Consider the following 27,411-nt stretch of genomic DNA (forward strand, 5'->3'; position numbering starts at 1 on the left):
TTTTTTATTGGAAGAAAGGAATTGGCGTGGAACTGAAATTCTTTGTTTCTGCATGATTGAGATTTCTGAGACTTGGCCATTCCGCCATGCTTTAAATGCTATTTTTAATACTTTCAACTCATGGAACCGATGTTATTATTACATGATTCCTCGAGGTAAGTGTACATAAGGTTCGTCGTCTAATTTTTTCGACGTGGTCTTCTCTCGGGTGGTCTTAACCCCTGCTGGTCGATGCCATATGTTATTTTATGGCCTGATGACTACTCCCCTCCTCCCAGAATAAATCAGTTGCCCTAAGTCAAATTATTTTAAATTTATAGAAAATGTAAAAATATTTATATGATATAAAATTAGTATAACTAGATACACCTAAGTCATAATCTACTTATATTGTGTTATAAGTATTGTTATTCTTTGCTGGTTCACTGTAATGTTGGTCAAATTCAAGATAGTTTGACTTAGATGATTCTATGAGTTGGTGTATTTTGGGACGGGCGAAGTATCTGCAATTACACATTGAAGCAGCACTTCTTTAGCACATTTTTCTAGTGATGTTGATTCATTTCATCACTATAAAAAAGATTTGTTTGGTTCCATCTTCGTTCGTGTACAGATTTCTCTCTAGGAGTATATGACTATATAATTGCCTTTTGCAGACCTGCAGTTACATGATCTGCAAGATGCGTATGTTTAATGTTTCTATTTCTAACTTGATCCGCTTTCGCTTTCTCTCTCTCGTACTGGATCAAATGGATACATGTTGTTGTAGTGCTGCCGGTGCACTCTCTGTACTTCGGAATGCTAAGCCGACTCGCATGTTTTGCAGTCAGGGAGCGTTTTGCCTGCAAGGAAATTCTGGACAAGCAGGAGCGCTCGCTTTGGCTGGTAGCTGGGCACCTCGTGGCCGGCTCCTCTCACGGTGACCAGGCTGAGGCTGCCCTTCTCCTTGCCCTTGTACTGCACAACGTAGCCACCCACCTGTTCGGCGCCCTGAAAAGTTCAGTTAGTTCATACCATAACATTGAAATGGTCACTACAAAATGCAAAAAAATCAGATACTATTCAGACAAAAAATGTTTTGCATTGTGCTTATGTTTGCTTTGATATTGCAGGGAAAGAACAGGGGAGGGAAGTGTTGAGTAGAGGTAGAGCACCTGAGTGCCGCTGAACCATGCCCTCCATTTTGCAGCAACTGGAAGCTGGAGCTGGTTGACGGAGTATCTGCTGGAAGTGACCGGCACTCTCCCATCGGTGTCGCCACTGCAAAAATCACAGTGACATCGTGCTGAGTGCTACTACTACTACGTTTCGATTTCCAGTTGCTGCATCAGTGGAGCTGAAAGAGATGCTGTGCTGGCGTACATACCTGTACACCCAGACCCTGACGTCGTTCTTGAGGAGCTCCGTGAGAATAGGCAGCACGGTCGTGGCGCTGTCAGTCCAGCGTCTCAAGACACCACTGAAAACAGATTGAACAGCTTTGTTTCAAAACTTGAGTTTTTTTTTGCAACATAATTAATAATATTAAATCATGTTCATCTGCTGCGGATAACTGCCGCTTCACATGGGCCCAATCAATTGTCGCAGCACGCGGCATGGGCTGGAACAAGTGGATCAATCATCACAGATTACTTCCAAGATGCGCAAGCAATTCCAGTAGGTCCATCCGTTTCCGTGCATGTTTTTTTTCTGGAGTGTACTGCTCCATGCATATATTTAAATTTTATTTAGAACTGCATGTAATATAATCCCAAAGAACATGAACATGTATGGGGGAAATGCTGGTATATATATTCGTCATGTGCGTTGGATCACGCCTTCCATGAACCATGGGTGCATGAAAACTATGCAGGCAGACAGCATTATCAGATCTTGGACTCCGAGTGGATGGAACACTTAAATCATATAGAAAGAGAGTCAAATCAGGAAACCCTGATAACGCTGAGAAAAACTATTGCCATGCATTCCTTGCAGTCTCATTTGTTTCCTCGGGAAAACAAGTGCTAGAAAAAAAAAAGAGCTAAGATCCATGATCCGTCAGAAATGCATAGCCTCTTTGCCAGCTCGCCGAGGACCACGGTTGGGTCCCCATTGGTTTGGAAGCTGGAGCAGCACGCAATTTCTGCACGCTTGCCCAACTCACTGAAACAAGCTGTGCAGTTGGTGAAAGTTCGAAAGCTTTTGTTTGAGCGTGCAACCACCTACTGCCTCTTTTGCGTTGTTCCTGTGCTAAACCTACCGCTTCACGGATGCACATATATTATATATTTATATATACACACACAAGAGCGCCCATTAATTCATTATCATACTGTTACGGACGAGATCCGTGGAAACTATTATTCAGGGCAGATGCACGGCGGCACTTTCTATTCTCCGTGCATGTGATGAACCTAATCCTATTATGTTATTATGAATATATAGTCATGCCCTAATCCAGCTCGATCGAACCTAGCGTGCAACTGTAACGAACGAAATCAGTGTGGATTTCGTATGCCTTAAGCCAGGGCTTGTCTGAATGATTGTGCTTGACTGCTGCCTACGTTGTGCAATATAATGTGCAGTGCAGCAGCTTGCTAATCATCTATCAGTAGACGGGTGACCGGTGAAGCAAGCAAACAAGCATGCGAAAATATCTGCAGCCACGAAACCAATCATGCTCCGGGCCTAGCTGTTGCGAACATGAGTCCACCGGTGGCCGGCGGGACCACTTGGATGCTTGCGCTGTATTTCAACCAAATCATGTGCAAAACTATACAGAAATGCATATACATGCTCCGTTTGAAATATGGTGAAATTCGCGAGTTCCAAATTAAACAGGACAATTTTTAAATTTTTGGGAGCAGTGGTACGGACGGGCGGGTGTACCTGCAGGCGTTCCAGGGGTGGTCGAGGCGGGTGACGTTTGCGTGGAGCGCCTTCTGCACGTCCGGGTCGTTGAGGTAGGCGTTCACGTAATAATCCGAGCACGGATCAAAGTTGTCCATCTGCACCAACATTTATATATTTATATGTCACATTATTATTAGCTGATGATATTAGCTAGCGATGAGATCGACGGCGGGCTGACGTAATACGCACCGAGGGGGTGATCGGCGGCGAGACGAGGTCGGCGGACTGGCAGTTGGGCGCGTAGATGTTGTAGATGTCGATGTTCTCCAGGGCCTCGCCGGCCTCCGACGTCGCCTCGTCGCACTTGTCGGAGTTCGCGGCGGCGGCGCTGAAGTTGCAGTACCTGTCGATGGCGTCGGCCGTCGCGTCGGAGATGAGCGCGTGCGTCCAGAAGAAGTCGTACATGCCCTTGCTGTCCGTCCAGTCGTTGATCACCGCGTTCCCGATCTTCGCCCGGCACGACACGAAACCTCAGTTAATTAGTTGGCTGGCTCGTTCGCATCGTACATTCGTACCAGCATTATTGGCTGCACGGCCCGGCCGGGTCACGTACGTTACACGTACATACCATGATGCCCTTGAGGTTGATGGGCGACGACGACGGCTTGCCGGCGGCGGCGTGGCGGAGGATGGCGTGGGCGAGCTGCGGGACGTAGTGGCCGGCGTAGCTCTCGCCGGCGAGGTAGAAGTCGCGGCCCTTGTACTCGGGGAACTTGTCCATCCAGTTGAGCAGGAACTGGAGCGCGTCCTCGGCCGTCTTGTTGTCGCCGAACCGGCCGTAGTCCGCCGTCGTGTTGGAGTAGGAGAAGCCCACGCCGGCGGGGCTCTCCAGGAACAGCACGTTCGCCGCGTTGTTCCACGCGTACGGGTTGCGGTACAGCGTCTTGCCGTCGCTCTTCACCCGGAACGGGCCCAGTTCCTCCATGGCGCCGTACCCCAGCGACGAGCACCCGGGGCCTGTCCGTCCGTGTCCATCCATGGCGGGAATCAGGGGATCCAACACGTGAGAAGAGATCGAAGCAACCAGCACGTGACGTGACCGCAGTTAAGTCAACCTAGCTACCCAGTGAGTGAGCAAGCAAGCCATACCTCCGTTGAGCCAGAGGAGGAGTGGCTTGGCCGCCGACCCTCCGCCGACGGCCTCGGCGAGGTAGTAGAAGAGCGCGCGCCCGGCCGCGGCGTCCACCGTCACGTACCCGGCGTACTGCTCGAAGTCCACGCCCGACGGCTGGCCTGGCAGCTTGTCCACGCGGTCGTCCTCCTTGCGCCCCACGGGCGGCGACGCCGCGTGCCGGGCCGCTCTGTCAGTCGCCGACGCGACCGCCAGCGACGCCGACTCGGCCGGCCACGACGACTGGCGCGGCTGACCCGCGCAGACGCGCCAGGTAGTCGCCCTGCCGCAGGCCGCGCCGCCTTGGCCGTGGCGCCAGGGAGCAACGGCAGCACGAGGCAGAGCACTACCAAGAGCGGCAGTGCGGTGGTGTTGGTGATCCTCATGGTGCGTGCTCTGTCCGGTGGTTACGGTGCTGGGCGAGGACGAGGACGAGCACGTCGGGCCGGAGAGCATCCGGTATATATAGGCATGGACATGGATGGGCTGCCACTGCGATCTGGATTCTTTTTTTTTTCTCCTTCTGTGTCTGAAGGAGAAGGATGGATTTGCTGAATTCGATGTGCAGCAGTGGGGCGGGCGAGAGAGACAGATGACAGGCAGGAATTGGTGGCAGGAAGGATTCCCCATTTCAATCAAGAGGATCACCCACTAGGCCAGGCATGGTTGTACATGAATGTTCCGTCCCAATGGCCAATGCAGATGCTTCTGTTGCTGTCCAGTGTCCATTGCTTACTCGGCAAGGGGAAACTGCCATGGAGATCCTATCAGTATTCTATACTGTACCTGAGAAGTACTCCCTCCGTTTTCAAATTACTCAGAAAAGCTTTTGCTATGCACGTAGATATACAATTAGTGTCTAAAGGTGTGTTTGGGAGGGCTCTTCACCAAGGGTTTCTTCATTTTTTCACTGAAAAGGGATCCAAATAGCTCATCCGAAGAGCCAGAGCCGAAAAGGAGTCCTACCAACGCGGCCTAAATACCGAGTGAAAACTATGTACTCCCTCCAGTTCCAAATTATAAGACATTTTGGCTTTTCTAGATACGTTGCATTTGCTATGCACATATATATACGCTATGTTTAGATACACAGTAAAAACATTGTATCTAGAAAAGCCAAAACTGTCTTTTAATTTGGAAATGGATTAAGTATCTGGGAATACCAAAACGTTTTATAATTTGGAACAGAGGGAGTACAACATTTTAGGATAAATAAATTATAGTAAACCTCCTATCTTATTTTCTGTAACTATAGCTTTTTAAGAATATTCTAAAAACAGCCTCATGTTTCTAAATAAAAGGAGATAACTCTTCCCCCCCCGTCCCTAAATAATAGGAGACAAGTTTTAGATATCCTGCTACAACAGTGATCTATTATATCTTAAAATGATTTTAAGGTACTCTTCTAATCAGGCTGTTCGCTGGTCTGAAAATTTCAGCCAGCTGGCTGATCCCCCTCTTAAGTTACTGTTCACCAAATCAGCCAAACAGTGTTTTTCTCTTACAACAAACCAACCGGAACAGTGTTTTTCAGCCAAGTTTCAGACCAGCGACAAGAGATCGAGTGGAGTTGCTGTAACCCTCCTAATCAGGTTGTTTTAGTATTCTATTAGGTCAAACAATTTTTTTAGCTCGGACCATTTTTCAATACAAGTATTTGAAAAGTTAAGTTATTTAGATTTGCAACACATGGTTGATATTACTATATTCATCATGAAAAATACTTTCTCAATATATGTTTTCACTATTCAAGATGGTATATTCTAACAAAAATTGCAATCAAGAGGACCACTCACTAGGCTAGGCACCGAATGGCCAATGCAAATGCTTCCGTTACTCTGTTCTTACTTGGGAAAGGAAGCCGTCAACATCTCCATTCGGTACTCTATCTGGTCTTCTATACCTAAAAACCAGTATTTTAGGATATAAAGTTGGAGATTTCCTATCTCATCTTCTGTAGAGTAAAAAAGGCTTCCTTTCCCAAGTAGATGAGATAGGATATAAAGTTTTATAGATGTCCTAAAAACATCCTCCTTTCTCCTAATAAACGAGACAACCTCATCTTCTCTATCCCTAAAGAAGTATAGGAGACAAATTCTAGGTAATATGTTAAAACAGTGATCTCTTATATCCTAAATTGATTTTAGACAACTTGTAGGAGATGCAATGATCCAGTTCAGTAGAGTGGTAAAAAAAGGCTTCTATGAGAAAAACATGATCAAAATAAGCTGCTTTTAATCACATCGTATTTTTGCCATTTAAACTTCTTATAAGCCATATGGGGCTTATATGCCGGTACCAAACAGGCCCAATATAACATATGTGGTGGAATTGCTCACCTCGTAATCAGGATGTAAGTCGTCTTATTAGTATCCTATTGGGTCAAACTTTTTTAGCGTGGACCATTCGATATGAAAAGTTAAGTTATCTATTCGCAACACAATGTCGCATCGTTAGAACGTGCTAATGTCATAAACGACCTGCGTTCGGAACCAGATGTAATAGTATTTACCGGTCGCTTTGCTACAAAGCTGTCAAGGATTTGGATTTGGTCAGAGAAATAAAGGTGATGAACGGATAATTCTTGTGTCACATTCTACTGCTTTGATAACTTGATAAAGACATGGCCAATTCCAAGTTACTAGTTGGGTTAGGAATGAAAACCTTTTCCTGTTGTTTCGTCAGCAGCAGTAGACTTTCTCTTGGCACGCTAACACTATGATATGACCTTGATGAGTATTGGAAGTGTGAAGGAAACGGCCTCAGCATATAATAAACTTAACCTTGAAGGCTCAAACTAATGTTGGAAAAATGCTACCTGGTTCTACACAGTGTCAAATCGTCGGACACATAGGCCCCGTTCGCTGCTCTGAAACTTGATTGAAACTGGCTAAAAACTCTGTTCTAGGCTGAATTGTTGCGGGAGAAAAATATTGTTCCGGCTAAAAAAAAAAGTCGAATAAGTCGAATATGGGGTAAGCCGAACAGGGCCCTAATCAGAATACGAGCAGCAAAATTCTCACATGTTTGTAGGTCAAATATATTGGCGCGACACGATCGATACAGGGAAATCGTGCAGTTTGCCATGGCGCTATGGGTTTATTTCACCATTACAATAATTACTCTCCATTTTTTACATGTATTAGGTTTGTCTTTTTTTTATAGTAAATTTTAAAACATAAGTCTTGTAGTATTGTTAACTTACACAGTTTTTTAAATTAATTATCAACTAGGATCATGTCTGTGCGTTGCAACGGGAATAAAATAATATCACAGGAATTTTAAGCTTAATCATGTATATTAGCATGTGAGTATTATTTCTTTATGTGATTGCAGCATTTCACCAGATTTCTCAGCTTTTCTTCAACAGTCTCCATAAGGGAACCTGTGAGTTGTAGAGATATGATTTTCGACGTAGGAAGAGTTTGTTTCTGAAATGATTTTTTTATGCTGTATCTTTTTTCGCAAACTCTTTTTTGCCGTATTTTTTTTGGAAACAGGGATGTGGAAGAGTTTGATTTTTTTTGCCTTGTATATGTTTTAATGTTTTTTTACCGTATTTGATTTTTTCGGTTTGGAAACGGGGAGGTTGGTTTTTTTTACTATGTTTTTTTTTTGCCGTGGGGCAGGGGCGACGCAGACGATAGTTGTAGGGATCTTTTTTAGGGTAGATAGATAGATAGAAGATAACTACCTATGTGGACGTGACGATCGCGTACACAATGATCGTCTTTCTTTTTAGGTGGTCCGATCCGGATTGCATGTGGACAGACTAAGACTGATCCAAAATTTTCTTTTGGCCAAGACCAATCCGGATTTTGCATGTGGGCATGCACGTGCACCGTATATCCTGGGGCGAGCGTCTGGAATTTTCTTTTTGGCAAGACCGATCAACGTATTCTCGGGGGGCAAGCGTGTACACTCTGAGGTTTTTAGGTGGTACTAATTGGCGGCGTGGGGTGATCGCGTAATTAATCATGATTGTTATGGGAATTGATTTTTGCATTCCTGATTTGGTGCGGTTGTTATGGGGATTGAGCTGATCGCATGGAGCGAGTGCACGTTGCCTTCCTGATCTGATCGCATGGAGGGAATTGATTTTTGCGTTCCTGATTTGCAGCGGCTGTAATGGGGATTGAGCTGATACTAATTGGCGGCGCGGGGTGATCGCGTAATTGATCACGATTGTTATGGGAATTGATTTTTGCCTTCCTGGTTTACTGCGGTTGTTATGGGGGATTGAGCTGATCACATGGAGCGAGTGCACGTTGCCTTCCTGATCTGATCGCATGGAGGGAATTGATTTTTGTCTTCTTGATTTGATGCGGCTGTTACTGAGGATTGAGCCGATCGCATGGAGCGAGTGCATGTTGCCTTTCTGATCTGATCGCATGGAGCGGCTTTGGTGTAGCACCTGTGGACGGAATAGTTATGAATGTTCTAGTTGTAGAGAAGATAGAAGTGTTTCACTTAGGACAAAACTAATATGAACTGTAAAGGAATAGAAAAATCTTGTGCATACTTCAGATGACAAGGATGTATTAATGTCCCTTTCAATAATTAAAGCAGTAAGTTGAACCATGGTCATCTAGAAGTTGATTCCTTAAAGATTGATAGAAGATCAAATGCGTCGTTTCGGCCACACCTTTACACCACCCTTAAGTCTTGAGGAATACACCTGAGCCTCAAGCATTGAGGCGTTTTCCCGTCTCTCTCTCTCTCTCTCTCTCCTCTTTCTTTTTTCCCTTTTTTTTTGGTTCCTTTACAGTAACGAGGACTGTGACGAACAGTTTCAGGTGTGAAATTTATGGTGGTGTCCATCAACAACGAGTTACTTGTAATGACTACATCAACTTCGAGATTATCAATTTAGTCTTTTAAAGATACTCATAGGATACAATTATTGTGTAATTCAAAGAGAGAAAAATAATATAGGGACTACGGACTAGGTTGGAAGTCGAAAGTACCTTTTGGCCTCTCTATTCTGATCGTGCTCCAGCTATGTTATCCATAATCTGGTTAGGCAAGTACACAATTAGGTACTAGTAAATTACCACGTGATTGGGAGCTAAGCTTGGTCAGCTTTTTATTATATTAGGGCCTTCCACTATAGAAAATGCCCACCACTTTTACAGCCTCCGATTAGTTAAACTTCTTAAAGCACATGTTATTGGCTATTATATCCCTTTCGATGGCTACCCCACGTATATGCGCGTTTCAGATTTACTTTTTTCAGTCAAAAAAGGCTGTGTAATGGAGTATATGCGTTTACGACCTTTTTAGGTCATCCATCTTGTGGATACACAACCCATCTAATCTAAACTACTACCTCTCCGCCCTTGAAAGAGTGTCATTCTATTTTTGAAATCAGTCAAACTTTATTAAATTTGATTAGATTTATAAACAAATATTATCAATATTTATATCTCTAAATAGATTAATTATGGAAATTTATTCCATAATTCATCTATAATATTTATTGCACCTTATAAATATTAGCATTTATTGTTTGGTTAAATTTAAGACTCCGTGACTCCTCGAAAAGTCAGAATAATATTTTTTTTGGGAAGGAGGTAGTTAAAGAGAGCACCATGTGTTATGTGAGGCTCTAAAACATTGTCGCCATTTTCAAAAAAAAAGTACAAACACCGGAGTTAATTGCAACTAATGAATAACTAATTATAATTCCAGTATAAATTAACCATAACTTAAGATACATATAAAAATTCAGGTGTTATTAGGACTTAGGAGGCCATAAATACTTGAATCTTCTTAGCTTAGATACTAAGCACACTTAAGCACAAATCTTAGAATAGTCTAAGACACCAACATTAGTGCTTAGCATATAGTAGCACTAGCTCAAAAAATTATGGAGGCGCGGTCAATGGGGCGCGCCTAATTACTATAGCTAGACCAACACATCACCTTGTGGTAGCTATTGCTCACAAACTTTATTTTGAAAAAATGAGACCAACTTTGGACGAAATATACATTTTTTAATAATAGAAAGAAAATAAGCACAAACTGAGTGTGCCCATTCATATTTAAGTCATCAGTTTGACACGAGTGCTCTAATTTTTCTGGATTTATTCCCAGATTTAACTAAGCTATTCTTTTAGCGGTAGGTATGTGGTCGTCGATAGCGAGATGTCCATGGTAATTTCGTCAATCTCGAGAACCGATAGTCGTCTTTCGGGGGTGCTACAGACATAGGGTGTGTGCGTTCATATACATAGTGTCTGCGTCTCTCTGTTTTTTTTAAATAGACACATAAATTTAAACCGGAGAGGACTTGATCTTTCAAAAAAAATAAATTAGAGAGGACTCAGAACTAAGTGGTTGGGTGTACGATGGCACCAAACCAGGTGAGTTAGGCTGACTGGCTACAGACTCCACTTTGTAAGTAGTACTGTTCTTTGTCATGTTCGTTTGACTGATAAGCCATGGCTGAAAGTACTGTTGACTGATTTGTTGTGAGAAAAAAATATTATTCGTTGGCTGAAAAAGTACATGTTATAAGCTAAGCGACCAGGGCGCTTTTTATCTTCTCCAAGTGCTTACCAACTTATCGCGCGTCCATCAGATACAGGCTTCCAAAATTGGTGTCCAGAAAGGGCCGGCGCACAGGACGAAGGGAACTAGCACCGCTTCGTTGCAAACGATAGCGTGGAGACAAGACGCCTCGCCGCCTCGCGCCGGCTGCGTTGAGTTCCATGTGTGTTCGTAGTCCGTACGAGTTCCATGCAATTTCATGCGTGTGTGCAAACAATGGGTCCATGCAAAGGTTTCATCGAAGACGAAGCTAGGAAATCATCGCCCCGGCCCGATGTCATGTGAAGCTAGCTCACCTGGAAGCTCTCCTCTGTACGCATGAGTGGTCGACTCTTCAGGATCCATGAGGTGCGGTGCGGCCTTGCGGCGGCGTGAGTAGTCACGCACACGCAGAACGCATACAGACGCCTGTAAATGATCGTGGATTATTTACTACGGACTGGTTTGGTGTGAGTTTACGAGCAAGCGAATAGGCTTTGGGCTGGAGTAATTCGCAGTGGCGATTGCAATTTTGCAGTGTTGCCGGACGTGCAGATTCGGTCTCCGTCGCCGGCGACGGAGACGTCGAACGGTGTGGTGGTGGCGAGTGGAGCCAGTACGCGCAGGTGCCGTCGCATCACCGCGCACGAACCGGAGCAGCAGATCGTCAGTTGCTGGTTTATAAAGAAGTATTGTTAGCTGATTTATGTGAGAAAAAAATACTATTTCAACTGAAAATTTAGGATCATTTACAACAAGCCACAGCCAGGAACAGGCTGCGTGCAATCTATCATTCAGCGGCTGCATGCAAAATGATGCTGCTGCCCCCTGGAGTCTGGAGGTGACTAGCCGACTAGCTAGCTAGACCGTGTGGTGACGTGAGCCAGCAAATTATTATGGTCCCAGCCGTCGTTCATAATCAAAATAATCTAACCATAGAGTTTTTTTTTCAAGCATCATCCTAAACAGGTTGCATTCCATATGGACGAGCATACTTTTGTTCTGTTGATGAGCTCTATCGGTATCCAGTACTATATTCTATTCGCTTGGTTGAAAAAAGATCGGTCAGGCTAGCGTTCGGACGTTCGGGCGTAGCTCCCCGCACCCGCGCCTTGCTCCGTGTTGTACGTCCCGTCCACTCGAATTCCGCGTTGCTCGAAAGACTTGCCCCACCCACGCCGCCCGAACATCACCAGCATCGAGAAGAAGAGGAGACACCGAGATGAGACAACAGAAGGTGAGGAGGGACATGCAACACCCAATATACTTTTGAAACATCCAAATAAATCATTTGCAACATATATTCGAAACAGTTGAAACACTTGCAACATACGTCTGAAACACTTATAAAAATACATGAAAATATTTAAAAAAGCCATTGCAAAATATATGGAACATCCAGATAAAATATATACAACATATGTGTGAAATATATGCAACATCCAGATAAACACACTTACAAACATATGTCTAAAAACAGATAAAATATTTAGAACAGACGCTTACAACATACGTGTACAATCATTGCAACATCTCGATCTAGTTTTGCAACATCCATATAAAACACTTGTAACACACATCTGAAACATCTAAAACACTTAAAACATACCCTTGCAATATGCGCTTTCAAGCGCAACATCTATTTGCAGTTGGGACGAATAGAGGCTCGTCCACGCGGAGCTCGACGCCGGCTCGGAGTTCAATGTCGCAGAGTCACGCGGCGGGATGCTAGCGACAGGATGGGCAGGTGCGATCCCCGCGGCAAGGCGCCCCCGCGGTATGCTGGAGAAGGGGAGGTGGCGGGTGTGTGACCTCAGGGAGCCTACTGCTGAATGCTGCTTCTCCTCGTCGGCGACAGGGAAGGAGGGGGGATGGCGAGAGCGGGCGGCGGCGGCGGCGGCATGGAGCCGAGGCGGAGGGGGAGTGGAGCCATAACAGGGAGGAGAGTGAGGCTGGAGAGAGCATGAGCAACAACACCGGAATGGAGAATCAGCAATCCTGTTTTTTTAGATGGAGTAGCCATGAGAAGAGCATCGGGGGAGTAGGCGTATTGGGCGGAAAAGACCCGGACGGCGCAGATGGGAGTGGAGAATCCGCGTCGGTCCATCCGGACGTCCTAAGGAGAGCATTTGGGGGAGTAGACTGAATAATGGTCAGAGCGCTAGCAAATTCCGTTGTCTTGTTGGATTGGATCGTCTTCTTCGCTAAGCTAACTGGTAGCTCGACTAATAAGACAGTGGCATCAGCCTAACTTTGTTGCACACCAAACTGCTGCATGCGGAGACTAGAATTTGACTGCCTGAAACAATGATGCGTAGTCGTCATTATCATCTCTCGCTCGCCGTCATTCCATCGCGTCTGGGGCCGTTCGGCTCTTGGGTCACTTTCGATCGGGTGTACTAGTAGTCTGCAGTGTCATCGCATCCACATCCTCTCGGCCGGAATTGGAAGAATCCACGATAGTAGACACCAGTCACCACTCACCACTCCAGCCACCACGCTCGGCCCATCGGCGTCGTCGGGTTCAATCATTCGGCCCGCCCGGGTGGCCGAGTCTGCGCGCGGCGCCTGCCGGCCGCACGCTTGTCCGGCCGTGCGCGTCGACCGCGACGCGAGACGCGCGACGACACACACACACACACACACCAGCCTAGCCTGCTGGCAGCAGTTGTCTCATTCTGGTCGACGCCGGCCGGCGGATAACACCTGCGGCCTGCGGGCTGTGGATTGGCACGGCCGTCGCGTTCGCCGGCCGGTTCCAGTTGTTGTGGTAGAGGTAGACCACTAGCGACGGACAGACGGACGCGGATGCTCATGGCGATCCGGGTTGGTTTTCTATGCAGCACGTAGTGTAATTGATAGGATTTTTTTTTTCAGAAAAAAGGAAGTTATATTCTAGTGCAAGAATTTTGCATCCCACCATTCATTATTACAATTACAACCAGCTTTCTGCTGATTAATTGATATAGGATATATGGACATATATTGGTTTTGGTGTAATGGGATTGAATATGGACAGATACTGTTTGCACTATATCTGTTTTCGTATTTTTTTTTCTACAAAGTCAGAGTTAGAGGGAGGTATCGATAACGTCGCATACAAATGCGGTTTTGTCTCGGTTACTGATACTAATAGATACTACCTCCGTTCCAAAATATAAGTCGCTTTGACTTTTTTTAGTTCATCCATTTTGCTATGTATCTAGACATATTATTATACATAGATGCATGGCAAAATGAATGTACCAAAAGTGTCAAAGCGATTTATAATTTGGAATGGATGGAGTATGTATCGAACACGGGACAAGATAGGTCCAGATAGTGTCAGCAAGGAATATTTTTTTAAATATTGAGTAAGGCAACAGCAATATGTATCACATGTTTTTAATTCATCAAGACACTTTAGTCAAATATAAAAAAAAGCAAAAAAAAAAATCTCTCATATTAAGAACATGTATAAATTTTAGTCAAATGGCTTGAAATATTCTCAAATTTTAAACTTTTGCAAAAGAAAATATGCATTGATTTATCTTCTCAATTTACTTTGAGTTTATTATAAGTTTAGCAAAGTCGAATTTTTACTTAGTTCATACTTCATATATCTATATACTTTAGATTTACCATTTTTAGCTGAAAATCATCTTAGTCCAATCCTACTGGATTTCCAACAGAACTATCCGGATCTAATATCAACTTAGCTAACCGAGTTATTTGGCTGGATATCCGATATCCCGTATCCATATTCGATATCCGAGAAAATGACTAGATATATGGGAAGGTAAACTAAACCAAAAAAAAACTATCAGAACCTAAAACAGAATAATGAGAGATGACGATGGAAGTAAGAAATGGGACCATAATCCACATCGGTAGCGCTTTGATGATCCTCCAACTTTGGCAACCTCCGGTTCAAATTAGGGTTAGAGGGTTGGGATTAAGGTTTCGGGTTTGGGGCCGGGTAAGGCATATGTGCCTATCGAGTTTAAAGGGGATGGGGCTAGTGGCGCGGACCGCCACTAGTGGTGGTGTGTGGCCGGAATGGATGGCGGCGGTGCCACCTCCACCAGAATAGTGGTGGAGGTCGGTTGAGGAGGGTTGGTTGGTGGGGGCATCGGATTTGTAGCAATTAGTGGTGTGATGATGGGTTGCTACTCTGATTGGGAGGCACGGCGAGGAACACGAGGGAACGTGAAATAAGGAAGGGGAGGATGGTTCTTGCCAGCTTGTTCGTACTAGTTAGCAGGGGCAACAGACATTACTAGGAATATCCACTTCTATGACGAATAGCTTTCATCACAGAAGGAGCCAAATTCGTCGTAATTTCAGTTCTATGACGAATTTATGACGAAAACCGGTTCGCCATAAAAGTCGCGTCATTCTTGCAATTCTATGACAATTCTAGAAATTTGTCATAGAATTAGATAGATCTACGATGAAAACTGATCGTCATAGAACTACTTTGGCATGCGTGGCAGGGGGACATCCATGCTGGCGGTTTCTTCCGTTGAAGATGCTTTTCACGTGTACCTGCTATAGCCGGCTGCATTGCAGATGGTTCAGGTATGTGTCCCCTTGTTATTGGACAACGTGACCATCTCTGGTTCTTCCATGTTTCAGGTTCTTAATGGACCACGTGTCGAGTCCCTGTTGTTCCACATATCAGTTTTCTATTGGCACATGTGTCGTGTTCCGGTTGGGTCACGTATCACTTCTTTATTGGACCGTGTGTCATATTTTTATTGGTCCACGTGGTCGTCTCGTATTCGACCATGTGTCAAGGTGCTGTCAGTCCACGTTTTATTTTTTTTATTTGGCCATGTGGCTTGACGGTTTCCTTCCACGTGTCGTGCCATGGCTATTTCACGTGTCATATAATGGTTCGTCCACGTGCCCAACAATCAATTCATCAAAAACTAATTCAAGATCGTTACTACTGCACAGATTGACTACATAATTATTCGACGATGTCTATATAAATATTTACCATGACAATCAAATACAATAAATTACTGTTTACACATTAGCAGCAACCTGCTGATAGTTTCACCATATCAAACCAGCACACGAGTGCACACATCAAACCACAAATGTTTACTGCATCAAGCCAACAGAGTTGACGACTGAGAGTTACCAGACGAAGAGCTGAAACGCATGATATCCTCACGTAGCTTATTGTACTCCTCCTGTTGTTGTATCTTGAACTTCTCAAACTCTCTTTTAGTCTTTTCTGTCTTCCTCTTCAGTTCATCCACTTGTTCGACGAGGTTAGCGGAACTTTCCTATTCAGCAACAAGCTGTTCCCGATGCATTCTCTCCGCCGCTGTCTCTGTTTTGGCGGAGCTTGTCGAGATACCAGCATTCTTTAAAAAAAGGGGTGTTGCCGCTGACCTGAGAGTGGACCTGGCCATGAGAGAGGCAAAGGACCATGGGAACAACATTAGCACTTATCATTGGTTCGTGCCCACTAGCAACGGGTTCTGCTCACATAGTTTTTATAGTTTCCTGTGAAATTCAAGCAGTAAACATTAGGTTACAGATAGCGAAAGAGGACTTTAATTGAAAATCCAAGAAATAAGTTCATAACAAGTAACGCAGGTTTCATATTGATATGGATTACGGGGCTGTTTGAATCTTGGCCACACATAGCCTCGCTGTGGCGAGTTGTGGCGGTGGCAGGGTTTTTCTTCCGCCACACTCTTGTGGCTCATTCTCTACCGAGTAAAGCTGTGGTAGCCTCATTTAAGTCAGCAACCAAACAGCTACTCCGGTTCCCGTGACGAGGCACAGTTTGTGGCATGGTGGACGGTGGCCCTCAACCAAACACCCTCTACATAAGCACAACACACAAGTACTGATATGGATTACATACTGCGAAATTCAAGCAGTAAACAATAGGTTACAGATATGGATTACATAAGCACAATGCACAGGTATTGCAACTTCAAAATTAAATGATGATGCCAAATTTAGGGTCCATTTGGTTCATAGGATTTCCAAAGAAAAAATATAGGATCAGAAGGATGACGGCGAAGGCGGTACAGCCGAGTGTTTTTGTACCGGTTAATTAGTGGCAGCTATGGTCGTGGGGATGCAAGCCGACAATGATGACACGTCTGGATCAGGACAGACAATGATGGAGGCAAGGGAGCATAGCAGGAGGGGGAGGACGAGGAGGAGGGAGGACGAGAAAGGCCGTGTTTAGATGGCCACTGAATCGGCGCCGCCGAATTCAGTCGGTACACTGTAGCTACTGTAGTGTTTTGTTTTTATTTGGTAATAATTGTCCAATCGTTGACTAATTAGGCTCAAAACGTTCGTCTCGCAAAGTACAACCAAACTGTGCAATTAGTTTTTGATTTCGTCAACATTTAGTACTCCATGCATGTACCGCAAGTTTGATGTGATGAGGAATCTTCTTTTTGCATAGTGCTAAATTCTGGATTTTGAGGGAACTAAACATGGCCAAAGACAGAGTCCTTGGGACTGGATCGGACTAGAAGTACAACTTGGTTCGGGCCCTCTCGTACTTTGTGCCGCTCCGGGTCATGATCGCTAGGCACGCTAGACACATTGGACTGTGCCAACACAACATAAGAACTCTTTGCTTCGGCTCAGACATGATTCATGGCATGTCAGCACACCTTTAAGTTGAAATGGTCCCAACCGTCAAACTATTTTTGTTAGGTACTTGAAAATTATACTGTAGCGTTGTAGATATACTTACGAGTAATTCTCGTGCCGTGTTAGTCAAGTATAATTCAAATTACGAGTTATTTTGTGTAATCAAACGTACCGAGATCTTGGAATAACACGGTCCTCGTGTTCATGCCTTAACGTGCTGTAGACCGTGTCATGGCCTGCCCTCGATTAACATGGCCTACGTTTTTCAGCTATGGATCGGATGGTGTTCTGACCGTTACACCCCTAGAGCGTACGTAGAAGCCTGCGTCCTAGGGCCGTCGTGTAAAGCTGGCGACCTTGTCGGCTCGGCCGTCCCTTCCGTCCGTCCTATTGACATTGGCACATTGGAAGCTTCCTGCGCTCTAAACTTTCCGGTGGTTACCGGACCGGCACCGGCGGCATCTCTTTTCGAGGCACGAGGCGGTAGAAGGAGCTAGTAGGCGTATGATTTGCAAGAGGACGGGACAGGAGAACGTCCAAGTTGCAGTTTGGCCGGCGTACGTCGACGAGATTTTCATTTTCTAGAGATCTGTTGAGGCAGTCAGCTGGTCTGCCGATGCCCAATGCCGGCGCCATCTCATACTGTGCCAAACCCGTAGAAAATACCTTCCATTCCCTTCCTCCAGTTTTTCTCCTCCAGTTCGACTAAACTACTCAGGTGATTCAGGCAAATATCACGGATATTATACTATTTAATCCTAATATAATTTAGCATATATTATTCACGTTTGTTCCACTCATGTGTCATGCACTCATGCTATCAAATTTATGATTTCCTCAATGCTTTTACCAAAAGTAGGTGTTTTGCCGTCAGAGATTTACAAGCTATATATGTCTTGCTTTTATATTCGCATTTTTTTTAGAAAGGGGGCAAAAGCTTTACCAGATTTTTATTATACGAAGAAAAGGAGAAAGAAAAACAGAGTTACAAAAAGGGTTTTTTGGAGACCATGCTCCAAACCACTAAGGCACACAGACTAGTCACTAGTAAGCTACTGAAAAAAACTAACACCACAAAACTACTGAACTGAAGTAACAAAACAAGAGAGAACATAACTTCCACGGGACAAACAGCCTTCAACAAAGAAGACTACTACTCGTTGATGATCGGTCTTGTTGCAAGCTCGTATTGTTGGATATCATCTTTGCATAGAAGAACTACTTGGCATGGTTGTAGGGATTTTTATTGGAAGGTTCTTCTATTTCTTTCTTTCTTTCTAAACATTCCACCAGAAGTATATCATGATTCCATCTATTCTTTTTCTGTCTCTTCTCTCAAATCTGTTACGGCATTTTCGCCAATAACCATGTAGCGATCCGGTCATACCCACTGAGTCTAGTGCCGATAGCTAGAGCCACTGCTTTAAATGTAGCTCAATATATGGAGACGAGGAATATTCAATCTGTGCGATGTACCGGGCCTCTGAAAAACTAAGACCCCTGATTAATCTGAAGTAAATTGGTTAGTAGTACTAGCAATTACTAGTCTAATGAATCAACAAAAACCTCCCTCCATGACCAATCCACACCCTCACAGCTCCACAAATCTACAACTCCTGCAACCCTGTGCCTCTCACGTCTCTGGCTTCTTAATCTTCCCATGCATCCACACACAAGCTTTCTCTTTGAAATTAAATTCCATCGATCAAGGTTTCTTTCATACCAATTTAGATTCGTGATTTTTGGATTCAAATACATGTTATTTTTTATTGAATGCATCTTGGACATTGATAGTAATGACTTGTGAATGGAATTTAAGTTACTCCAAGGTTTCTGTAGAAATGATATATAAGAACTTATGACGTTTTGATTTTTCTCAAGCGGTTAAATCGTATCATGAGGCATCTACTGCATATAGAATCTCGTAGACTATTCCAATGACTGTGGCATCAGAAGAGAGATTTTCTTCAACCTTGTTTTTTTTTTAAAAAAAAATCTACATGCCTTGTACAATGACACATGAAAATTCATTGCCCTAGCTACAATAGTAAAAGGACCGAGGATATCATCTAGAGGGGGTGAAAAGGTGAAAATGAAAATTTTATAACTTAAAATGTAAAAGACGTTAGAATAAGGATTTTCAATCTCTCCAAAATCCCAAATCAGAGAATAAAAACCCTCTAAAGCTAACACGCTGTGTATAACAAAAATATTAAACAAGTATAGGAGTCAAACCCCTGAAAAACAAAGGGTTAAAAAACAGAAATACAAATTTTAGTTTATGGGGTGGGGGATCAAACTAGTATGTCAAAATAATATTTAAATGTCTAAATCATACATAAGCATACTATTACATTTGGACATTTATTTACACATAATATCTACTATCATTTATCCAAAATATATCCTCCATAAGTCTACAAATAAAAAGTTCTATTGATTATTGGGTCAATGATGTCAAGCGTCTTTGTGTCTTTTCAGCCTTCACACTACTACACAAATCTTTTGCGCAATGTTTACAAATGGGGCTCGGAGGCGGGCGGGCTGCTTGCTCGCCTTCGCTATTGGGTGGCCGGGCAGCCGGCCCAGCGACCGCCTCGGTTAATCATTAACCGAGGCGGGCACTATAAGCCAACCGCCTCGGTTAATCCATTAACAAGGCTCCGTTAATGGATTAACCGAGGCGGGCACCGTAAGCCAACTGTATCGGTTAATCCACTATTAACCTTACGACAACCACCTCCGTTAATGGATTAACCGATGCGAGCACCGTAAGCTAACCGCCTCAGTTAATTGACTATTTTCGGAGGCGGTCGTTATAAGTGCCGACCTCCGTAAATCGATTTATGGAGACGGGCGTTTTAAGATGTCCGCCTCGGTTAATGATTGAAACAAAAAATAATACATAACGTTTTTCTATAAAGTCAGATGAAGATACACTTTATATCAAAATTATAGCTCTCGACGAGATCTACAACTTTATAGTTAATTTTTTTTTTTGAATTAAAGTTGCTTAAGGTCCCAAAATATTGTTGTAAGTGCACAGATTTTAAAATTTGAAATTTAAAATTATCAAACGATCTCGAATATTGACATGGTCTATATAAAACTTATAGTTTTCAATAGAATCTACAACTTTGTAGTTGAAAAGTTTTTAATTTAAAGATGTTTAGAGTCCCAAATATACGTTCAAAGGTTATAGATTTTTAAATTTAAAATTTCAAACTCCTCAACAATATCAAATGTTCACATAGTTAATACCAAAGTTCTGGTGGTGGACCTGATCTACATGTTTAATATTGACAAGTTTTTTATTTAAAGTCACCTAGAGTCTCGAATATGTTTTTGAAATTCACATATTCCGAGACTCAATTTTTTGATTTTTTTCAAACTATCTCTGATGGAGATACATCCGATACCAAAGTTGTAGTCTTTCACAAGATTTAAAATTTTATAGTTAAAAGTTTTTTTCATTTGAATTCATTTAGTAGCTAAAATATCCAATATAATATTATGAAATATTGATATAAAAAGATAGCATATTATATATAGACATGAATGAGTGTGCGGTGCAGTGGTAGTGTCGAGCTGCCAGGTCGTTGGTTCGACTCTCCAAAGTCGCAAGTTTTTTTAGGTTTCTGGGTTTTCTGGAGAACATTAACGGAGGCGAGCATTTTAAGACGTCCGCCTCGGTTAATGGGATTAACAGAGACGGGCATTTTAAGACGCCCGCCTCGTTAATGGGATTAACGGAGACGGATACCTTAATTTGCCTGTCTCCGTTAATTGATTAATCAAGGCGGGCAAGGCAACCGCCCCCTTAATCCACGGTTAACTGTGACCTTTCGATTGAGGCGATTGCAATGCCCGTCTCCGTTAATAAAAAATGCCCGCCTCAAAAAAAGATTTATGTAGTACTATCATTTAACACCGTTACATCACGTAATAGGGGCCATGTGAAGCTTTTGGATTAAAAAAACAAGGGTAAATCTGCAAACTTAAAAAAAACGGGGATCAACCAATGCAATTATATAGTTGAAAACAAGAACAGTACCGCAACTGTTCCTAGATTTTAAAGGGTGGCGTGATACAATACATTCAGCCGTTCATGCTAGAGCAACTCCAAGTGAGATGCTATTTTTTATTTTGAGCCCATTTTAGACGATCTATGATATAAAATAGTCTCCAGCAGCTATGCTATCCGGATTTCCAAAATACCTGGTAGGCTATCCCATCTTTTCCGCTAGCTAGAAATAGCAAGCCTGGGGTGCTTGCCATCGGCTGTCTCGCCCTGATTTCATGGGGGCTCTGGTGAACATTTTGTCGACGAGATTGGTGGAGCCAAAACGAATAGTAGATGACGTGGCAAGTTTTGACTATGAAACCGGAAATTTACCATGGCCGTTGGGGAATCCATGTTTCTTTTATGAGATTTTACTAGCAAAAATGCATGTGTGTTGTAACGGGACTTTAATTTACTATACTACCTGCGATGAGAATAGTAGCATGACAGAGTTGCATGTGGCATAGCAGCCACTGCGAGGCGGCTTGAACCGGCGGCATGGCGGCCATAGCAGCATGCGTGTGCGTCGTCGCTGGTCACAGACTAAGCCGTCTGTGTCGGTGGCGCGGCGGCCACCATGTAGGCCTGGCCCGGCACTGCACTGCGACAAGGAAGAAAAAAACGACAAAGAAACCGAACTGCCGAAATACAAAACGGAGTCACGGACGAGTAAAAAGCGAACGGGAATAAAAATTTTAAAAATAGAAACAAGAGTCATGGTAGAAAAAAACAACAAACAAAAATAAAAAATTAATTCAAAAAAAAGAAATAAAAAAACTTTAAAAATAGAAACCAAGATAAGATGAGATGCTATACAAACTTGTACTCTTATTTTTATTATTTGATTGGAACTCCTATTCATGTTATATGGGATCAGAGAATTTATTTGGATTATAATTTGGATTCTTTGGCCCTGTTTGCTTGTCTTATAATCCGTACTGTTCAGCTTGTTTTTTTTTTCCGTCGGAACAGTATTTTTCCTCTCACAACAAATCGGCCGGAACAGTGTTTCAGCTTGTTTTTTCAGCAAAGCGAGCGGGGCCTTATTTGCTTAGAATGCTGACCCAATATATTTTAGAATCGGACTCCGTATCGCGAGAGCTATTCTAATTCGTATGAGTATGGGTTATATATATGTCCGAACAAAAGAAACTCTCTCTTGTCCGGTAGTTAAAGGGAGACAGACAAAAAAAAATGGATGACCAAAAAATTGGCTGAAATGTTAGCTCTTTATTATTAGGTATAGATATAGATATAGATAGATTAGGTATATCCTATTAATTTTTAAAGAAAATATAGTTTGTATTGGAAACGTGTCCACAACACTTATCTTCAAGATTCGAATGTGGAGATCAGACAAATAATTTCTGAACATGCTTCTCTAGTTCTCGTGTCTCTTTCACGCTGGACAAGCACCTAACTCTCGCTATTGTCTTTGTTTTATTTATTAGGAAAGGATCAAGGTTCAAGGGCCTATTATATTTTATATTTGTTATGTTTATATTTATATACATTTCTATGTTTATATAATAAAAAAGGAATATTCTTGAGATAAGATAAAAACTCGAAAAGATCGGCTAATGAAAAGGAGGTCACTCTCGAGAAAAGATAAAAAGATAAGATAAAAACGGAAAATGACCGGCTGCAGGAACCGTGGGAAACACTAGATAGACAAAAAAAAAAAAAAAAAAAAAAAAAAAAAAAAAACAGACGCAAACAAACACAGGACGCACGGACGCGGCTGAGCGGGCCAAAAAATGCATCTACCCTACTAATTCACCACTTTTTTCTTTGCTACATTCACACCAAAAAACGTCCCCTGCTGAGATGTCCTCCATCCATCCACCCATAAAATTATACCCAGAAAAACAACATCTTTAAAACGGACTGTCTAGATTGCTTCTAATTTCTTCTCTCTCCTTACTCACCCACATCCAACGGTCCAGATTGAGTGTGTCAACCTCCTCGTCCTCCCGCACGCAGTGAACCATCCGTGCGACTTCGTCCCTACGCTGGCGCTCTGGGTTCGATTCCCACCTCCACCTTGTTTTCCCCTTTTTCCGAAAAAAATGAAAGCTCAACGCGAGACAGGTCAGGAGACGGCGGCAGCGCCTCCACGCGCAGAAGCGCCCGTGCCTAGGGTTTGGGCGAAGGGCACGGCGGCTGCACATCCTGGCAGCCAGTGCGGCAACCAGATCGCCGCCAAGTTCTCGGAGGTGATCTGCGGGGCTGCGCCGCCGACCCCAACCTCTTCCTCCTCGCCGGTTCCCCATCTCACACTCCGCCTCGGCCTGCCGGGCTCCGAGTCCTCCGACCGCAGCTGGGACTGCTGCGAGGACGTCACGGCCGCGCTCTCCCTCGGCCCGCTGCCGGCTGCCGCATCCGCTGGCGTCTCCGCCAAGCGCGCCTTCCCAGACCCCGCCCAGCGCCCTGGCGCTGTCAAGGCTAGCGACGACAAGCAAGCTTCCCCCCGCCGCGCCGCCGGCCGCCAAGTAAGACCCTGCTTCGATTCGTCGCAGGCGTTACTGTTTTGGCTTGGAACTGGACGCCCGGCGGACTGACCGATGCTGTTCTGTCGATCTGTGCAAAGCGCAGTTGGTGGGATGGCCCCCCATGTGGAGCTACCGGAAGAACACCCTCGCCGCGAGCGCCTCCAAGAGCAAGGTGCCGGCGTAGGAGGCCGCGTCCAGAGGCGGGCCCATGTATGTGAAGGTGAGCATGGATGGCGCGCCCTACCTGAGGAAGGTGGACATCAAGATGTACTCCAGCTACAAGGACCTCTCCATGGCGCTCGAGAAGATGTTCAGCTGCTTCATCACTGGTGAGTGGTGTTCGGTTCTATGCTTCTGTTTGATGCATTCCCCTCTTGTAATTACACAAGTACTGCGCCGTTCACTGAACAGTTTTTGCATAGTATGTCTTTTTTTCACAAGGATATTTACTTAGCCTGTGATTTTAACGGTCAAAGTGGTCTGCATAAATCATCGAGGAAAGACAGGCTGACTAATGGCTCAAAGGTGGATGCCCTCAAAGACCAGGGTTATGTCCTTACATATGACGATAAGGATGCAGACTGGATGCTTGTCAGTGATCTTTTAGAGGAGCATAGAGGTAAGGAAATGAGAGGTTCATGCCTTTGTTTGGTAAGCTAAATCCTGTAATGTGCAGGATTATGCTACCCTGCACTTTGCAGGGTTAGTTGTGGGCATTAGCATAGGGGGTGCTTCAAAGATAGATAGTAAGTGTTTCACTGAAAGTATATGGATTAATTGGCTGTGGTCTCTGGACAATTTGACCACAGGATTTGCTGTTTGTATATCGTCTAATATAATTTTGTCATCTATTGCTGTAGTTGATTCCTAACGGAGTAGTAATTTTGATTACATGGGGATATTGTTGTAGGTTTGTATAAATATTAATCACTACTGATGTTACTGTATGCTTTAGCATTATCCTGGATGTATGAGCAATACATAATCTTGAGCAGGTACACTGACCTTTACCTTGATCCAGTTTGGCCTCCGTTTGTATTATATTGCAAGCACAGGCACATAAATATAACTACAATGGATATGAGCCATTGTAGTGAGTGGCTTTTCCTTTAGCAGTGAAACCTTCTCCCCCCCCCCCCCCCCTAGAGTCGCACGGATGGTTCGCTGCGTGCGGGAGGACGAGGAGGTTGACACACTCAATCTGGACCGTTGGATGTGGGTGAGTAAGGAGAGAGAAGAAATTAGAAGCAATCTAGACAGTCCGTTTTAAAGATGTTGTTTTTCTGGGTATAATTTTGTGGGTGGATGGATGGGGGGCATCTCAGCAGGGGACGTTTTTTGGTGTGAATTTAGCAAAGAAAAAAGTGGTGAATTAGTAGGGTAGATAAAGCTTTTAGTTGATGTAGCATCAGCCAAAGAAAGAAAAACATATTGGCTCAGAAAAGGATACTTTTTTTTGTTTGCCAAATTGAGTGATGTCGTTCATAAAGAAACGAGCTTAGATAATTGCTGCATCAAACACATGGTTGGTGCTAAGAGAGTGGAAGGTATAAGAAAATTATATTATGCTGATAGAGGATCTTGATTAAACACCACGGTAAACAAAAAAACATTAGAGTTTATAATTAAGAATCTCAGTCAAAGCTAAAAAACTTGAGACATTGCCTATATTTTGTTAAGAAATGAGGCACTGACAGATTTACAATAGGCAGTGTTTCATGATGATCGTATTTGCTAAATTAATGGCTTGTTGCTCCTGTACTTTCATCACAAAAAATGTATGGAGTATAGTTAATAACATTGACAACTTTGCTGGCATGAATTGGTGCAAATTCATTGTTGACCAACTATGACATTATGCAAACAAGTGGAAGGAACCAGGTTGGAGCAAAAAGACAGTGTATGGTTGCGCAATTGTGATTTCAGATATAACATAAGGTGCACATCAGTTTGTTTTATTTCCACCCAGCAGCTGATCAATGCGGTATGTTCTTCCCATCCCTGCTTGATTTCTTAAATATTAAATTTTGTTCTTGTTGGTCCTGAACAAATGATAAGAGTTGGGATGACAAATAATAGCTCATATATTGGTCACTGACAGCAACCAGAAGAAATATTGTCATTGATGGGTTAAGTTGCAGATGGTATATTGGTCATCTCATGCTCTCCAGCTGCAGAGAAGATTTTTGTAGAAAGGTGCTTCGCACACACCTTGCTAAACCTTTGCCACGGCGATCACTGCCACCAAGACATGCTTATTTAGGCCTCTGTATGTAGGGTAGATAAGATGATTCCTAGAAAATATACTTATTGTATTTCTAACTCTTTCAGTGTGTGCTGTGAAGTTATCAATGTATTTCAAATAAGATCAGTGTTTATATATCTAACTCTACGTATCGTTGTTTTTTAGTGAATCTTAAACATACCACATCTTTGCTATGTTACCGATGCATATATTATCTTTTGAATATTTGATTTGTACTACCGAAAGTCGCCGTAGCGTTAGCACGGGCAATATACTATGGACATTTAACGCACGGACGCGGACGCGGCGAGATCCTGGAACGAGCGCCCCAGCGGCAGGACGGACACGGCAGACGGACGCAAAAAAAAAAAAGAACTACGCACGCAAGACGAACACGGCAGGAGGCGAGAGCAGGGCAGGGCGTTCGGTTCGGTGGAACCGTGGAAGTCTACTCGGTATAGGATTAAGTTAAGGACGAAAAATTATTAGTACCAGAAATTTGCCTCTTTAGTATTGTCATAAAACAAGTTAAGGATATTTTTTCTTCGTCCCTCATGATCAATATAGTAAATAAAAGTAGAACATATAGACACACGCTCTGTTTGTTTGGGCTCGTTTGGCTTGTAAGCCATGACTGAAAGTACTGTTGACTGGTTTAGTGTGAAAAAAAATATTGTTCGTTGACTGATAAACTATGGCTTATAAGCCAAATACGACTAATAGATAGGGAGACTATTCTTTATTTATCCGAATATTAATGATTACAACATAGAGCCCCTATATATATATATATATATATATATAGAGAGAGAGAGAGAGAGAGAGAGAGAGAGAGTTCTGTCAAGGCCTAAGAGTTTTTGGTAAGAGCCCACGTACAAATAGGCTAGCATTAGGATTCTCCCTTCTCCTTTTTCTTTCTAGGATAGAGTCCGTATGTTTTACAACACTCCTCCTTGAACGATTACCACGATATGCACATGTCTCATTAAAAACCCCATCCGAAAATCCAGTGAGAAAAAACGGTTCTTGAAGAAAAGAGTACATCGTATTCGTTAATTGCATTACACATATTGTCTTATTAAAAACATTGTATGAGAAACCTTCAAGTAAAAACTCACAAAGAAAAAAAGAGTAAAGTATTTAACCTTCTTGGTCATGTATTCTTCAAGGTATTCTATTCTTCATTAATATATTGATCTTCATGATCTATGCATAAACTTTAGTGTTTTAGCAAAAATGATCTACTTGATCTTTATAATTCTAGTGGTTTACCTTTAAGGCAGATTTAATAAAAATATGCTCCCCTCATAAAGTTAAAATTTAAACTTCATTGTTCAAACAGTACTTTTCATAAATATGTGCTTAATTAATGGTACGTGGCACCCAATACTATATCTTTCAAAAAGTTGGCTCATAATTCTTCTATGAATTATATGGGTATAAACAAGAGCAATAT

At 43.2% G+C, this 27,411-nt stretch overlaps 1 long non-coding RNA gene and 2 pseudogenes across 1 annotated transcript; 2 read left to right on the top strand and 1 right to left on the bottom strand.

Annotated features, from left to right (window-relative positions):
- Window positions 1-528: 528 nt before the first annotated feature.
- On the bottom strand, window positions 529-4,680 carry LOC136550513 (serine carboxypeptidase II-3-like; annotated as a pseudogene).
- An 18,472-nt stretch (window positions 4,681-23,152) lies between these two features.
- Window positions 23,153-24,841, top strand: LOC136552850 (auxin-responsive protein IAA5-like; annotated as a pseudogene).
- A 261-nt stretch (window positions 24,842-25,102) lies between these two features.
- Window positions 25,103-26,102, top strand: LOC136552851 (uncharacterized). Its single transcript, XR_010782887.1, has 2 exons — window positions 25,103-25,694; window positions 25,812-26,102. It is a non-coding gene; the product is annotated as an uncharacterized lncRNA (long non-coding RNA).
- Window positions 26,103-27,411: the final 1,309 nt, after the last annotated feature.

Source organism: Miscanthus floridulus, chromosome 4, assembly GCF_019320115.1.
Source record: "Miscanthus floridulus cultivar M001 chromosome 4, ASM1932011v1, whole genome shotgun sequence".
Lineage (NCBI taxonomy): Eukaryota > Viridiplantae > Streptophyta > Magnoliopsida > Poales > Poaceae > Miscanthus > Miscanthus floridulus.